General features: G+C 45.1%; 1 long non-coding RNA gene and 1 pseudogene across 1 annotated transcript in view; one reads left to right on the forward strand and one right to left on the reverse strand.

Annotated features, from left to right (window-relative positions):
• LOC147090674 (uncharacterized) overlaps positions 1 to 15,233 on the reverse strand; it is a 109,459-nt gene that overhangs the window by 52,880 nt on the left and 41,346 nt on the right. The gene's annotated exons all lie outside the window — the stretch shown is intronic.
• LOC147090676 (uncharacterized) lies at positions 10,723 to 13,779 on the forward strand (annotated as a pseudogene).

Raw genomic sequence — 15,233 nt, forward strand, 5'->3', positions numbered from 1 at the left:
TCGACAGGCTGAATGGCCTCCTTCTGTGCTCTAAACATACTATAATTCTATGATTCTATGATTTTTGCCCATCAATTCCTAAATAGTGTTCTGGATGAATCACAGAATCATAGAAATTTACAGTAGAGAGGAGGCCCATCTTGTCCGTGCCGGCTGACAAAGAGCTATCCACACTAATCCCACTTTCCAGCTCTTGGTCCGTAGCCCTGCAGGTTACGGCGCTTCAAGTGCATATCCAAGTACTTTTTAAATGTGATGAGGGTTTCTGCCTCTACCACCCTTTCAGGCAGTGAGTTCCAGGCCCCCACCACCCTCTGGGTGAAAAGATTTCTCATCAAATCCCCTCTCAACCTTCCACCAATTACTTTAATCCTATGCTGCCTGGTTATTGACCTCTCTGCTGAGGGAAATAGGTCCTTCCTATCCACTCTATCTAGGCCCCTCATAATTTTATACACCTCAATTAAATCTCCCCTCAGCCTCCTCTGTTCCAAAGAAAACAACCCCAGCCTATCCGATCTTTCCTCCTAGCTAAAATTCCCCAGCCCAGGCAACTTCCTCGTAAATCTCCTCTGTACCCTCTCCAGTGCGATCACATCCTTCCTGTAATGTGGTGACCAGAACTGCACGCAGTACTCTAGCTGTGCCCTAACTAGTATTTTATACAGTTCAAGCATAACCTCCCTGCTCTTCTATTCTATGCCTCGACTAATAAAGGCAAGTATCCCGTATGCCTTCTTAACCACCTTATCTACCTGGCCTGCTACCTTCAGGGATCTGTGGACATGCACTCCAAGGTCCCTCTGATCCTCTGCACTTCTCAATGTCCTACCATTTATTGTGTATTCCCTTGCCTTGCTTGCCCTCCCCAAATGCATTACCTCACACTTCTCCAGATTGAATTCCACTTGCCACTATTCTGCCCACCAGTCCATTGATATCTTCCTGCAGTCTACAGCTTTCTTCTTCATTATCAACCACACGGCCAACTTTTTGTAACATCTGCAAACTTCTTAATCATACTTTCTACATTCAAGTCCAAATCATTGGTATGTACCACAAAAAGCAAAGGACCCAGTACTGAGCCCTGCGGAACCCCACTGGAAACAGCCTTCCAGTCACAAAAACACCCTTCAACCATTACCCTTCCTGCCTCTGAGCCAATGTCGGATCCAACTTGCCACTTTGCCTTGGATCCCATGGGCTTTTACTTTTGTGACCAATCTGCCATGTGGGACCTTGTCAAAAGCTTTGCTAAAATCCATATAGACTACATCAAATGCACCACCCTCATCGACCCTCCTTGTTACCACCTCAAAAAAGTCAATCAAGTTAGTCAGACACGACCTTCCCTTAACAAATCCATGCTGACTGTCCCTGATTAATCTGCGTCTTTCGAAATGATGATTTATCCTGTCCCTCAAATTTTTCCAATAATTTTCCCACCACTGAGGTTAGGCTGACAGGCCTGTAACAACTCAGTCTATCCCTTTCTCCCTTTTTAAACAATGGTACCACGCTAGCAGTCCTCCAGTCCTCCGGCACCACACCTGTAGCCAGAGAGGAACCTTTTCCCTAGCCTTTGCGATCTTACACGCCTCGTTTATATAAGAATATAAGAGGTGATCTCATTGAAACATAGAAACCTGTTAGGGGGATCGCTGATGATACCAAACGAGAGGGAGCATTGGAATTGGAGGGGGAAGCCTAGAAAGTACCGAATGGGGAGCACGGAATAATGTCGGTGGGTCGTGAATTAATGAAACTAACGCAGGAATATAAAGTACAGTGGAACCTGTATAAACAGACACTCAGAAAAAAGGCACTTACTGAGTGAGCCAAGTAACTTACATTTTGAAATACACAAGAGGCATCTCTGAAACCACAAGATTTGCAGCAGATTAGATACTGGTCACAATCTCAGCTGGTTCCTCAAGATTGTAGGGACAATTTTTACAGTACATAACGTCAACGATAACAACTTGTATTTATAGAATAAGTCCCAAGGCACTTCACAGGAGCGTCATTGTTAGGATAAAATTTGGCTTAGGGGATATAAAGGGGTGGGCCTCAATATTTGACCGGTATAATATGTCTGAAAGGTACCATTCAGTCTTGTTAGGCTGGAAAACAAACACAAAGCACCATGGGATACTTGGCTATATTAACCCTTTTTAAACTAACATAAATAAATTTAGCTGACCAAAGACATTCTGAAGTGTTGCTTGTAATTACAACTTGGTGGTAACTGTTTAGAAAGAACCTGTTCTTGGAAGAGATAAGAGTACAAAGGCACGATTAATGAATAGCAGCAAATAAGGCCTTGAAGAGTAGTCAGCCAGCTGCACAATTCAATGTGGCTCTGTATTCACCCAGCCACGTCTCTGCTGGAAAATACTTTCCCATACCGATAACAAGAGTAAGAGATAGCTCATGAATATGAAGCCTCTACAGTCGATAAGCTTTTTACTGACATATCCAGAGGGTACTCGAGTTCAAAGGACAGGCCTAATCATTGATTGATTAATCATGTAAACCAATGAAGCATCAATATTCTCATGTATACACCCCCATTAGTAATAAGTGGGTATTGTCTAATAAACTGCATAAACTAAGCTGTGTTGCCACTTTTTCCCTTGAGAACGATGTCTCTAGCTAAGGGTAGCTGAGATAGTTCTCCCGTGTGCACTCGTAATAAAACTATTGATCTGGGTAACACCTGAGTCTGTTAGTTCTGTTTTACCTTCCAGATTTTCCTCGCTTACAGCTTGGTGTCAGAAGTGGGATACCGCCGGACTGCTGATCGATCCTCCACAATGACCTACACGGAAGGGTGAGTAGCAATATTCACCCTTAACGTGGAAGTCCGCGAGGCAGATCGGGGTAGCGGTGGTATAAAGAACAGCGAGTGAAGGAGCAACAGGCTTCAGGTGTGGACCAATAGGACGCGTTTTAAGGTATAAAAGGGTTTAGAAACCCAGGTGGGAAAGCACTAAAGGGTCTAGAAACCCAGGTGGGAAAGCACCAAAGGGTCTAGAAACCCAGGTGGGAAAGCACTAAAGGGTTTAGAAACCCAGGTGGGAAAGCACTAAAGGGTCTAGAAACCCAGGTGGGAAAGCACTAAAGGGTCTAGAAACCCAGGTGGGAAAGCACTAAAGGGTTTAGAAACCCAGAATACGGAAATACTGGGTGACGATCCGAAGGGATTCAAGTTAAAGGGTGTTTAGAGTATAAGTGTTTGTCTGTTTAGAGTATAAGTTTTTGTCTGTTTAGAGTGTAAGTTTTGTGTCGTTGTTCCGATAAAGTATAAGATTGGATCCTTGAGAGTCATGGGGTGATCAACACGGACAACGGTGGTTGTCTATCTCAAACACCTAGCCTGAGCCCAAATTAAGAGGACGTAGTCCCACGTAACGGCCAGGATCAAGTAGGTGTCGGGAACTATAAACACCACAGGATCGTGATCCCGTGACGAGTGAGTGTGCGCAAAATAAGTGTGTGTGGGTGAATGATAGAGTAACATAAGAACCATTGAGAAGTAAGTCGGAAGTTAGATAGAATGCCTAAAAAGGATGCAGAAATAAAGGAGGAGATCCCGACTCTGTCACCCGCTATTTAGCGGACAAAGATCAAAAACTTATCGAAACTATGAAAAAGAAAGGATGGGATCCCGAAGACAGTGCAGAGAGCCAAAGGGCTTGGTGGAGGGGGCAAACCAAAGATAAAGAGGGAAAAGGGGGAATGGTAATCTTAGCTTGTTACCAGAAACAATATAAGGAATCAAAACAGAAGGGAGAGATAAAGAAGGAAAAAGATCTAATTTGCAGGCTAACCAATTTAAAAACTCAGCAAAGGAAGGAAAAAAAACAGGGATTTGGAAAGCCAGGAAAAGCTGCTGAGTCACCGATTTAAAAAGGAAAAAAAGATAAACTTAAAGCTTTACCAACATGGAAGTTATTAACATCTGTGCTGAGACAAATAAAACACAAGCCTTGGCCTAGAAATTGGGTTGGGGCACCAAAGTGGCGCCAAAGTCGCCTGAGCGCTGGATTTAGCGCAGCGTTCGAGGCTTTAGCGATCGTCAGATATTCAGTTTCATTGCCCCTAGAGGGAGACGGGGCGAGGCTCGAGGCGCTCCGCATCCCTCTTAGGGCGCTGAAACTGAATATCGCAGCGCAAAGTGCCGCAGCGCCACACGCTGCGGCACGGCACGCTGTGGTACTGCAGGCCTTCCTCCCATTGTTAAGGGGGAGGGGCCTGCAACAGCGCGATCCCCGCTCACGAGTGCCAGCAAACGAGCCCGGCACCAAGGAGAAGTGCCAGGCTCTCGGGAAACAGCCGGCAATGCCGCGGTGGGGGGGGGGGGGGTCAGGCGGCCGGAGACGGAGGTGCTGGCAGGCGGCCACCGAAAAAGGCGGCCGCCCCGCACCTCCACCTTAACTTGTGCCGCTGCCAGCACAGCAAGGCCCCGTGAACCGTGAACGGGGCATGAATGGGGCGCTGCGCACACCGATGACGTCATCGGTGGCGGCACAGCGCAAATGGCTAACGCCACCATTAGCGCCCCTGCTGAATATCACGGGAGGTGCAGCCAGTGGCGCTACAGCCACTGACTGCCTCTTTAGGCGCTAACAGGTGGCGCTACTCACCCAATTTTCCCCCCAAGATTAGCTGAGTGAAAGGTACCTTAAAATTATGCTGGAATTTCAGGTTGTATGAAATTGTGTGTTAAAGTGTGAATGTTTTCCTGACTATGAATGTTTAAGAAGTTACAATATTCCCTTGTCTGAAAGTCTGTCCTTAAAAAAACGAAAAATGTCTGTTGTGTGTTTTAGCTCCACCCACTTCTCTGTGTTTAAAAAAGCATTTAACCCTTTTGTCTTGGATTTTGGAAGTTTTAAGAATGTGCGAATAAGATTGTGCCCCCAGAATTGAAAAAACTTTGAACTAATTTAAATTAAGCTGGTGTGTAAAAAAAAACTGAAGAACAAAAACAATTTGTTTAACAAAAAATTAAGTTTCAGTCTAAGATTTAACCTTGGAGTTGCAGTTGCTATGGGGAAATCTTCCAAAGCAGTTTGATATGATTTGTTTAAATGTTGAAAAACTAATTTTCTCCAGTTATATTCAATGTTTTTACAGTATTTTGGAAAGACATCTGAAGAAAGGACAATAAGAAATATGACGTAATTTACTGTTTTCTGCAAGAATGTGCTATTTTGTTTTGTTTTATCTGTTCATTATTTTACAAAAGATAAGCTTCAGCCTTGACGTTATAGTTGCCAGTGTGCCTGGAAGAAAATCAATTTGAATGTGAATGTTTACAAGGCATGAGTGATTGTTTCTTTGTTAAAATGGCTTCCTGCTTTCTTTTCCAAGTGATACTGGTTACTTAAAAAAAATTGAACTGGATTAAATTGGAGTTATGAGGTAAATTAACCTATTAAAACCAGACTTTCATTGTGGCGTAAATTGATGTAGTCCAAATTGAATAAGATAACTCTGCTCCGCAAGAACATCCGATAGTGGCAGGTCCCTCTACAATATTTGATTGACTACGGTACTGGGAGCCCTACAGAATGCAGGACTAAAAGTAAACCCTAAAAAAGTACAGGTAGGGAAGGACGAAGTAATCTACCTAGGATACATAACACAAGGGAAGAGACAAATGCCCGAAGACAGATGGGAGGGGCACTAGGACCAAGAGGAAAGCTAGCAGAAGCAGCACGCAACCACTGGCTGCGTGCTTTGATTTCTCACAGTCCCGTACTTACAAGCAGCTAGAGATGGCAGCAGGAAGGGACCGCGCCAGAGAGGGGAGGGGGTCAATCAGGTATTAGGGCTATTTAATTATTGCCAGAACTTTATCCCAGAATATGCAGAAATGGCCCAGCCTATACAGGATTTGATCAAAGGGGGAAAACCATCCCAGGAGCTGGTGGACTGGGGCCCCGACCAAGAAACAGCTTTTGTAAAGTGAAACAAGCCCTTACATCGGCACCCGCATTGGGATTGCCATATATGAGGAAACCTTTTCACGTCCATTGCCACAACCATGGGGGGCATGACACAGCGGTGGTAACACAGGACCACAGGGATAAGCAAAGACTGGTAGCATACTATTCTGCTAAAATAGACCCAGTAGCGGCTGGCTTTAGCCATTGCCTGCAAGCCCTTGATTGCCCGGCATGGGCAATCAGAATCAGTGAACCTATTACTGTGATGGGGGAAGCAGTACTGCCTACTCCCCACACCATTGTAGAGCTGCTAAATACAGGAAGACTGAAAACTCTCTTGGACGGGAGAAGGGCCAAATGGGAAGCAATATCACTGCCCAAGGATAAATCCGTAAAAATAGTTAGGGACATTAAGACCAATCCGGCCGAATGGGTGGTCACTGAGGGAGAAGACCACAAGTGTGCGGATACGGAAGAAAATGAAAACGTAGGACGAATTGGGGAAGAACCAATGGAGCAAGTAGATTTAACCCTGTATGTAGATGGGTCAAGGAAAGTAACTGATGGAGTAGCACGTACAGGTTGGGAAGTAGTAAATGGAGACGGGACGGTAGTCCGGAGAAGCAAATTGGCAGGTCACCTATCCGCACAAGTGGCAGAATCAGTAACAATAGCAGAGGCACTAAAATATGCAATTGTAGGAATGGTCAAATTCCTAACGAAAGCACTGAGATTGAAACTATCAGCTAACCAAATGAGGTTTAATGCAAACTGGTAAAAGTTACAAACAAAAACGCAGGAGAAACTCTAAACAGGTCTGTACTCAAACTGGTTCCACGAGGACTGAGAGAGAACGCCTCCCCCCTCTGACATCATGACGTCATCACGTTTCCTGCCATTGGGAATGTCACGTGACCTGCATGATGACGTCATCGCGCTGGATCGACATTTTACCGAACCCACGCTATTTATACAAAGCAACCAATTAAAGGTAACGAACCCCTGTTAAAGGCAATTATATACATTACTGCAAGAGTCTCTTGGTGGCTCTGCCACACAATAGGGAAATGGGTGAACATCCACACCGATAGTAGATATGCATTCGGGGGTAGTGCATGATTATGCGGGACCCTGGAGTAGAAGGGGTTACATGACCTCTGGTGGAGATACCATCCAGAATGAAGCAATAGTACGAACGTTAGTAGAAGCCGCCGAGACATCTACTGCAGCCTCCGTAAATAAAATCAAAGCGCACCAGAAGATAGCAAATAAGGAGCGGCAGGGGAATGCATGGGCGGATGCAACGGCACGGGCCACTGCAGAACAGGAGGATGAGGAAACACCCCTATGTTATAAAGAAATATGTCAATGTGACAAATGTCCAATGGCCACCTGCACCCCCATAGTTGAGGTTAATTTGTATCAGCTGTACCAAGGTACCCCTGAGGAAGAAAAGCAAGGGTGGAGAGCAAAGGAGGGTAAAGAAAGTCATATAGATGGACTGTGGCGGAACCATGGGAAAGTTATCACCCCCAGCTGTATACAGGAAACCCTTTTGCGACTGTACCATGGCATTGATCACGCAAGCCCCAAAACCATGCAGCACATGATAGAACGATGCTGGTGGTGACAAGGACTGAATAATGCCATCGATAAACATTGCCACGACTGTATGGTGTGTGTGCAGTGTAACCCAGGAGGAACCATTAAAATAAAAAAATGCGCCATCAACCACGGCCAAAGGGACAATGGGAGAATCTGCAGATTGATTTTACAGGACCATTGACTCAATCACAAGGGAAGAAGCACTGCCTTGTAATCATTGATCAGTTTACTAGGTAAGTGGAAGCCTTTGCTACCCGAGATTATTCCGCAGGGACAGTAGCGCGGATCCTGGCGGAGGAGGTCATACCTAGATGGGGGGGCACCCTTACAAATAGATTCCGACCAAGGAATGCACTTCACGGGCAAAATAATGAAGGATATGTGTAAACTAATGGGAATTAAACAAAAGTTCCCCATACCTTATCGTCCGCAAAGTTCGGGCATGGTGGAATGCATGAACCGTACATTAAAGCATGCTCTGATTAAAGCAATCCAAGAAACAGGGAAAGGATAGGCAGCCGTACATCCCTTTATAGAAACATAGAAGATAGGAGCAGGAGTAGGCCATTCGGCCCCTCGAGCCTGCTCCGCCATTCAATGAGATCATGGCTGATCGTCCAAACTCAGTACCCTATCCTTGCCTTCTCTCCATGTCCCTTGATCCCTTTAGCCTTAAGAAATATATCTAACTCCTTCTTGAATATATTTAATGAATTGGCCTCCACTGCCTTCTGTGGCAGAGAATTCCACAGGTTCACCACTCTCTGGGTGAAGAAATTCCTCCTCATCTCTGACCTAAATGGCTTACCCCTTATCCTTAGACTATGACCCCTGGTTCTGGAGTCCCCGGCCATCGGGAACATCCTTCCTGCATCTAGTCTGTCCAGTCCTGTTAGAATTTTATAAGTTTCAATGAGATCCCCTCTCATTCTTCTAAACTCCAGCGAGTATAAGCCCAATCGACACAATCTCTCCTCATACGTCATTCCTGCCATCCCAGGTATCAGTCTGGTGAATCTTCGCTGCACTCCCTCCATGGCAAGAATATCCTTCCTCAGATAACGCGATCAAAACTGCACACAATACTCAAGATGTGGTCTCACCAAGGCCCTGTACAACTGCAGCAAGACATCCTTGTTCCTGTACTCGAACCCTCTCGCTACGAAGGCCAAAATACCATTTGCCTTCTTAACCGCCTGCTGCACCTGCATGCTTACCTTCAGCGGCTGGTGCACAAGGACACCCAGGTCTCGTTGCACTTCCCCTTCTCCCAATCTATTGCCATTCAGATAATAATCTGCCTTCCTGTTTTTGACACCAAAGTGGATAACCTCACATTTATCCACATTATATTGCATCTGCCATGCTTCTGCCCAATCACCCAACCTGTCCAAATCATACTGGAGTTTCTCGGCATTCTCCTCACAGCACACACGCCCACCCAACTTTGTGTCGTCTGCAAACTTGGAGATATTACATAAGAACATAAGTAGGAGCAGGAGTAGGCCCTACGGCCCCTCGGGCCTGTTCCGCCATTCAATAGGATCATGGCTGATCCGTACATCGAGTTCCCTCATCTAGATCATTAATATATATTGTGAATAGCTGGGGTCCTAGGACCGATCCCTGCGGTACCCCACTAGTCACTGCCTGCCACTCAGAAAAAGACCCGTTTATTCCAACTCTTTGCTTTCTGTCTGCCAGCCAGTTCTCTATCCAAGTCAATACTTTGCCCCCAATCCCATGTGCCTTAACTTTACACGCTAATCTCTTATGTGGGACCCTATCAAAAGCCTTCTGAAAGTCCAAATACACCACATCCACTGGTTCTCCCTTATCTATTCTACCAGTTACATCCTCCAAAAATTCCAGTAGATTAGTCAAGCACGATTTACCTTTTGTAAATCCATGTTGACTTTGTCTGATCCTGTCACTATTTTCCAAGTGCTCTGCTATTACATCTTTTATAATGGACTCTAGCATTTTCCCCACTACCGATGTCAGTCTGTAATTCCCTGTTTTCCCTCTACCACCTTTTTTGAATATTGGGGTAACATTAGCTACCCTCTAATCCATGGGTACTGTTCCAGAGTCTATCGAATTTTAGAAGATGACCAGCAATGCATCTACTATTTCTAGGGCCACTTCCTTAAGTACCCTAGGATATAGATTATCAGGCCCTGGGGATTTATCGGCCTTCAATCCCGTCAATTTCCCAGCACCATTTCCCTACAAATACTGATTTCATTCAGTTCCTCCCTCTCATTAGACCCTATGTTCCCCGACATCTCTGGGAGGTTATTTGTATCCTCCTTTGTGAAGACAGAACCAAAGTATGTATTAAATTGGTCTGCCATTTCTTTGTTCCCCATTATAAATTCACCTGATTCTGACTGCAAGGGACCTACGCTTGACTTCACCATTCTTTTTCTCTTCACATATCTATAACAGCTTTTACAGTCAGTTTTTATGTTCTCTGAAAGCTTACTCTCATACTCTATTTTCCCCCTCTTAATTAATCCCTTTGTCCCCCTTTGCTGAATCTTAAACTGCTCCCAATCCTCAGGTTTACTGCTTTTTCTGGCCAATTTATATGTCCTCTCCTTGGATCTTATGCTATCCCTCATTTCCCTTGTTAGCCACGGTTGAGTCACCTTTTTGTTTTATTTCTATGCCAAACTGGGATGAACAAATTCTGTAGTTCATCCATGCGATCTTTGAATGTTTGCCATTGCCTATCCACCGTCAACCCTTTGAGTGACATTCCCCAATCAATCCTACCCAACTCGCGCCTCATACCATCGTAGTTTCCTTTATTTAAATTCAGGACCCTAGTCTCTGAGTCAACTACTTCACTCTCCATCTTAATGAAGAATTCTATCATATTATGATTGCTCTGACCCAAGGGGCCTCGCACAACAAGATTGCTCATTAATCCTTTCTCATTACATAATACCCAGTCTAAGATGACCTGATCTCTAGTTGGTTCCTTGACATATTGGTCCAGGAAACCATCCCGTATACACTCCAGGAATTCCTCCTCCACAGTATTGTTGCTAATTTGGTTAGCCCAATCTATATGTAGATTAAAGTCACCCATGATAACTGCTGTGCCCTTATTGCACGCTTCTCTAATTTCCCTTTTGATGCCATCCCCAACCTCCGCATTACTGTTTGGGGGTCTATATACCACTCTCACTAACGTTTTCCGCCCCTTGGTATTTCTCAGTTCCACCCATACAGATTCCACATCATCAGAGCTAATATCCTTCCTTACAATTGTGTCAATCCCCTCTTTAACCAGCAATGCTACCCCACCTCCATTTCCTTTTTGCCTATCTTTCCTGAATATTGAATACCCCTGGATGTTGAGTTCCCAGCCTTGGTCACCCTGGAGCCATGTTTCCATAATCCCAATCATATCATATTCGTTTACCTCTATTTGCGCAGCTAATTTATCCTCCTTATTACGACTGCTCCTCGCATTAAGACACAAAGCCTTCAGGCTTGTTTTTTTAACGCTCTTAGGCCTTTGATGAAGCTATGATAATGTGTAACATGAGCTTGTACCGATAGTGCTAGATTTGACAGATACGTCCTTACCTACGTGGTGTTCTAAGAAAACTCAACAATTATATCAACACCTTCTAACTCAAGTGTTAAAACAAGGCGTGACATGGAGTGGTGGTGGGCACAGTAAAAGAGATAAACAAATATGGAGACGTAAAAGGTCTGTGATAAATGTCGCAGCAACTGCCTTTAATGTGGGTATCTCAGTTGTTGACAAAGGGTACGACCCGAAACGTTGATTCTTTTTTCTCTCCACAGATGTTGCCTGGCCTGCTGAGTTTTTCCAGCATTTTCTGTTGTTACCTCAGTTGTTAGTACTATTGATTTGGCGACACTGGATCAAAAGGTTAGAGACATAGGGTCTCGCATTAAAGCTGTATTACAAAAAACAAATGAGAATACGGATAAGGAATTATCTGAGGATCAAACGTTGACCATACATTTGCAAAGGATTGCTACAGTGCTAGAAACACACTCCCAAACCATTAATAAATTAATAAAGGAAGAATACAATGCATCTCAGCAGGCGGCTGCTAATGACATATGTAGCACATATGGTAACTGGATTGTGGAACAAACCAGAGAAAAGCTGGCCCAGATACAGGCAGGGGAAGTACCCTTATGGTTAACGAATCAACAATTGAGGGCGAACCTGACCGGTGGGCACAAGGGGGACGGTACCTCTAAACGGATGTTGGCAGGCAGGAGCTTGATGGATTGCCAGTTGAGAGCAATGGTGCGGGTGTACCCCACACAAGTCGAGTGTAAACCTGACGGGGGAGGGCTCCTCGGGTTGGTATTGGTAATACCGGCGATGGCACCCGAAGCCCAAGGACGAGAGGTGTACTGAATCCAGAATATTGGGGTAGTGAAGGACGGAATGCAAATATCCCATCACAATGTGTTACCATATGCTGTAAAGATTAAAGGAAATTTGGCTGGAACGAAATTGGAGGGATGTGTTACTAGACATGCTATCACTGTATGTCTACATAGTATTGGACACAGTCCAGAAGCACAGTGTGGGTTTAACAATACTGGTACCAATCAGGATATTAACTGTACCATGGAGGCTCTAGAGGCGGATTTAAAACCCACCCACCATATGCCGGAAAGGGTGAATATTGCATTACAACTAATTTGAAAATGTTTAAATATGCCAATCTAACTTGTGATATTCCAAGTTCAGAGTTCTGCTTCACTCCTGAAATCCCGGTACGGATTGGACATGAGGAATTGGTGGAGATACACCAGCATAACCTCACCACCTTACAAGTTTCTGAAGATATCAAGAAAGACTTAAAGGACTATCAGAACACATTTGGGTATCCGATACCCCCGTTGCCTGAACACTTGAAAGTATTGCGAATGGAGATACGCCTCTCCCAGAAGGTTTATTATAACCTACAACAGAGCAATAAAAACATTGTATAACATTGATCAAATTAAAGTCACCACTTGGTGGGATGACCTCTGGAGTTGGGGACTAAATATACAGAGCCATCCTTGGATTAGATTAATCTCACATGTATTAGTAGTAGTGCAGTTTGTTGTAATGTGCTTCTTGATTTTCATGGCCTGTAATAAATGTCGTAGGCAGAGGATGAAAAGGTTGGCAAAGGCAGTAAAACAGCCTGGGTGGGAATGTCCCCAGTGTCTCTTTTATCTCAACAAAGAACACATCTGAGTGGTACCGGGAGGAGTATCTAATGGGGTAAGGTGCATATAGAAGGGGAGACAATCATAGTTTGATAGAACCATCAGATGTTCTGCCTCGCTTCCACCCGGACTGGTGGCCACCATGAAGGGAACCTGGTTAAGATGAGGTACAGCATCTTACATATGTAAATATCCAGGGGATGCTTAGGTGTTTGCAAGAGGGCAACACCAAGCGGGGCATACCTATGGGCAACCATGGGTGACGGATAAGGGTTGGCTACCTTGAGCTTAGCCAAGGGCCAAAAGGGGGGATTGTTAGGATAAAATTTGGCTTAGGGGATATAAAGGGGTGGGCCTCAATATTTGACCGGTATAATATGTCTGAAAGGTACCATTCAGTCTTGTTAGGCTGGAAAACAAACACAAAGCACCATGGGATACTTGGCTATATTAACCCTTTTTAAACTAACATAAATAAATTTAGCTGACCAAAGACATTCTGAAGTGTTGCTTGTAATTACAACTTGGTGGTAACTGTTTAGAAAGAGCCTGTTCTTGGAAGAGATAAGAGTACAAAGGCACGATTAATGAATAGCAGCAAATAAGGCCTTGAAGAGTAGTCAGCCAGCTGCATAATTCAATATGGCTTTGTATTCACCCAGCCACGTCTCTGCTGGAAAATACTTTCCCATACCGATAACAAGAGTAAGAGATAGCTCATGAATATGAAGCCTCTACAGTCGATAAGCTTTTTACTGACATATCCAGAGGGTACTCAAGTTCAAAGGACAGGCCTAATAGTTGATTGATTAATCATGTAAACCAATGAAGCATCAATATTCTCATGTATACACCCCCATTAGTAATAAGTGGGTATTGTCTAATAAACTGTATAAACTAAGCTGTATTGCCACTTTTTCCCTTGAGAATGATGTCTCTAGCTAAGGGTAGCTGAGATAGTTCTCCCGTGTGCACTCGTAATAAAACTATTGATCTAGGTAACACCTGAGTCTGTTAGTTCTTCCAGATTTTCCTCACTTACAGCCATCAAACAAAATTAGACGCCTCACCACATAAGGCTAAGGGGATCAAGGGATATGGGGAGAAGACAGGGGCAGGGTATTGAATTTGGATGATCAGCCATGATCTCATTGAATGGTGGAGCTGGCTCAAGGGGCCGAATGGCCTACTCCTGCTCCTACCTTCTATGTTTCTATGTTTCTATGAGATATTAGGGTCGGTGACAAAAAGCTTGGTCAAAGAGGTTAGGTTTTAAGGAGCGTCTTAAAGGAGGAAAGAGAGGCAGAGAGGTTCAGGGAGGGAATTCCATAGCTTAGTGCCCAGGCAGCTGAAGGCACGGCCGCCAATGGTGGAGCGATTAAAATCGGGGATGCGAAAGAGGCCGGAATTGGAGGAGCGCAGAGATCTTGGAGGGTTGTAGGGCTGGAGGAGGTCGCAGAGATAGGGAGGCGCGAGGCCTTGGAGGGATTTGCAAACTTTTAAAATCGAGGTGCTGCTCAACTGGGATCCAATGTACATCAGCGAGCACAGGAGGGTGATGGGTGAACGGGACTTAGTGCGAGTTAGGACACGGGGCAGCAGTGTTTTGGATGAGCTCAAGTTTATGAAGGGTGGAAGATGCGAGGTGGGCTAGGAGTACATACAGTGACCATTTTGAAATTAAGGAACATCTTCAGAAAAAGGGATACCTGATGCAAATCGCTAGGTGTCCCAAATACAGGGCAGCAGTGATACCCGCCCTCCTGTATGCTTCAAAGACATGGACCATAGACAGCAGGCATCTCAAAGCACTGGAGAGGTACCACCAACGCTGCCTCCGCAAGATCCTGCAGATTCATTGGCAGGATAGGCGCACCAACGTCAGTGTTCTCGCTCAGGCCAACATCCCCAGCATCGAAGCTTTGACTACGCTCGATCAGCTCCGATGGATGGGTCACATCATCCGCATGCCTGATATGAGACTCCCAAAACAAGCGCTCTACTCAGAGCTCGGACACGGCAAGAGAGCCCCAAGTGGGCAGAGGAAATGCTTCAAGGACACCCTCAAAGCTTCCTTGAAAAAGTGTAACATCCCCACCGACACCTGGGAATCCCTGGCCCAAGACCGCACAAAGTGGAGGAGAAGCATCCAGGATGGCGCCTAACGCCCCGAGTCTCTTTGCTGGGAGCAAGCAGAAGCCAAGCGCAAACAGCAGAAGGACCGCACGTCAACCCAAGCACCCCACCCGCCCGCCCCTTCAACCACCGTCTGCCCCACCTGTGACAGAGACTGCAGGTCCCGCATTGGACTCATCAGTCACCTGAGAACTCATTTTTAATGTGGAAGCAAGTCATCCTCGGTTCCGAGGGACTGCCTAAGAAGAAGATAGGAAGGAGAAATGGCTGACACACATACTCCATGAATGATGTTGAAATACTGTG

Source organism: Somniosus microcephalus, unplaced genomic scaffold, assembly GCF_052327205.1.
Source record: "Somniosus microcephalus isolate GS21.2 unplaced genomic scaffold, FLI_Smic_1.0 unresolved_chr4, whole genome shotgun sequence".
Classification (NCBI taxonomy): Eukaryota; Metazoa; Chordata; class Chondrichthyes; order Squaliformes; family Somniosidae; genus Somniosus; species Somniosus microcephalus.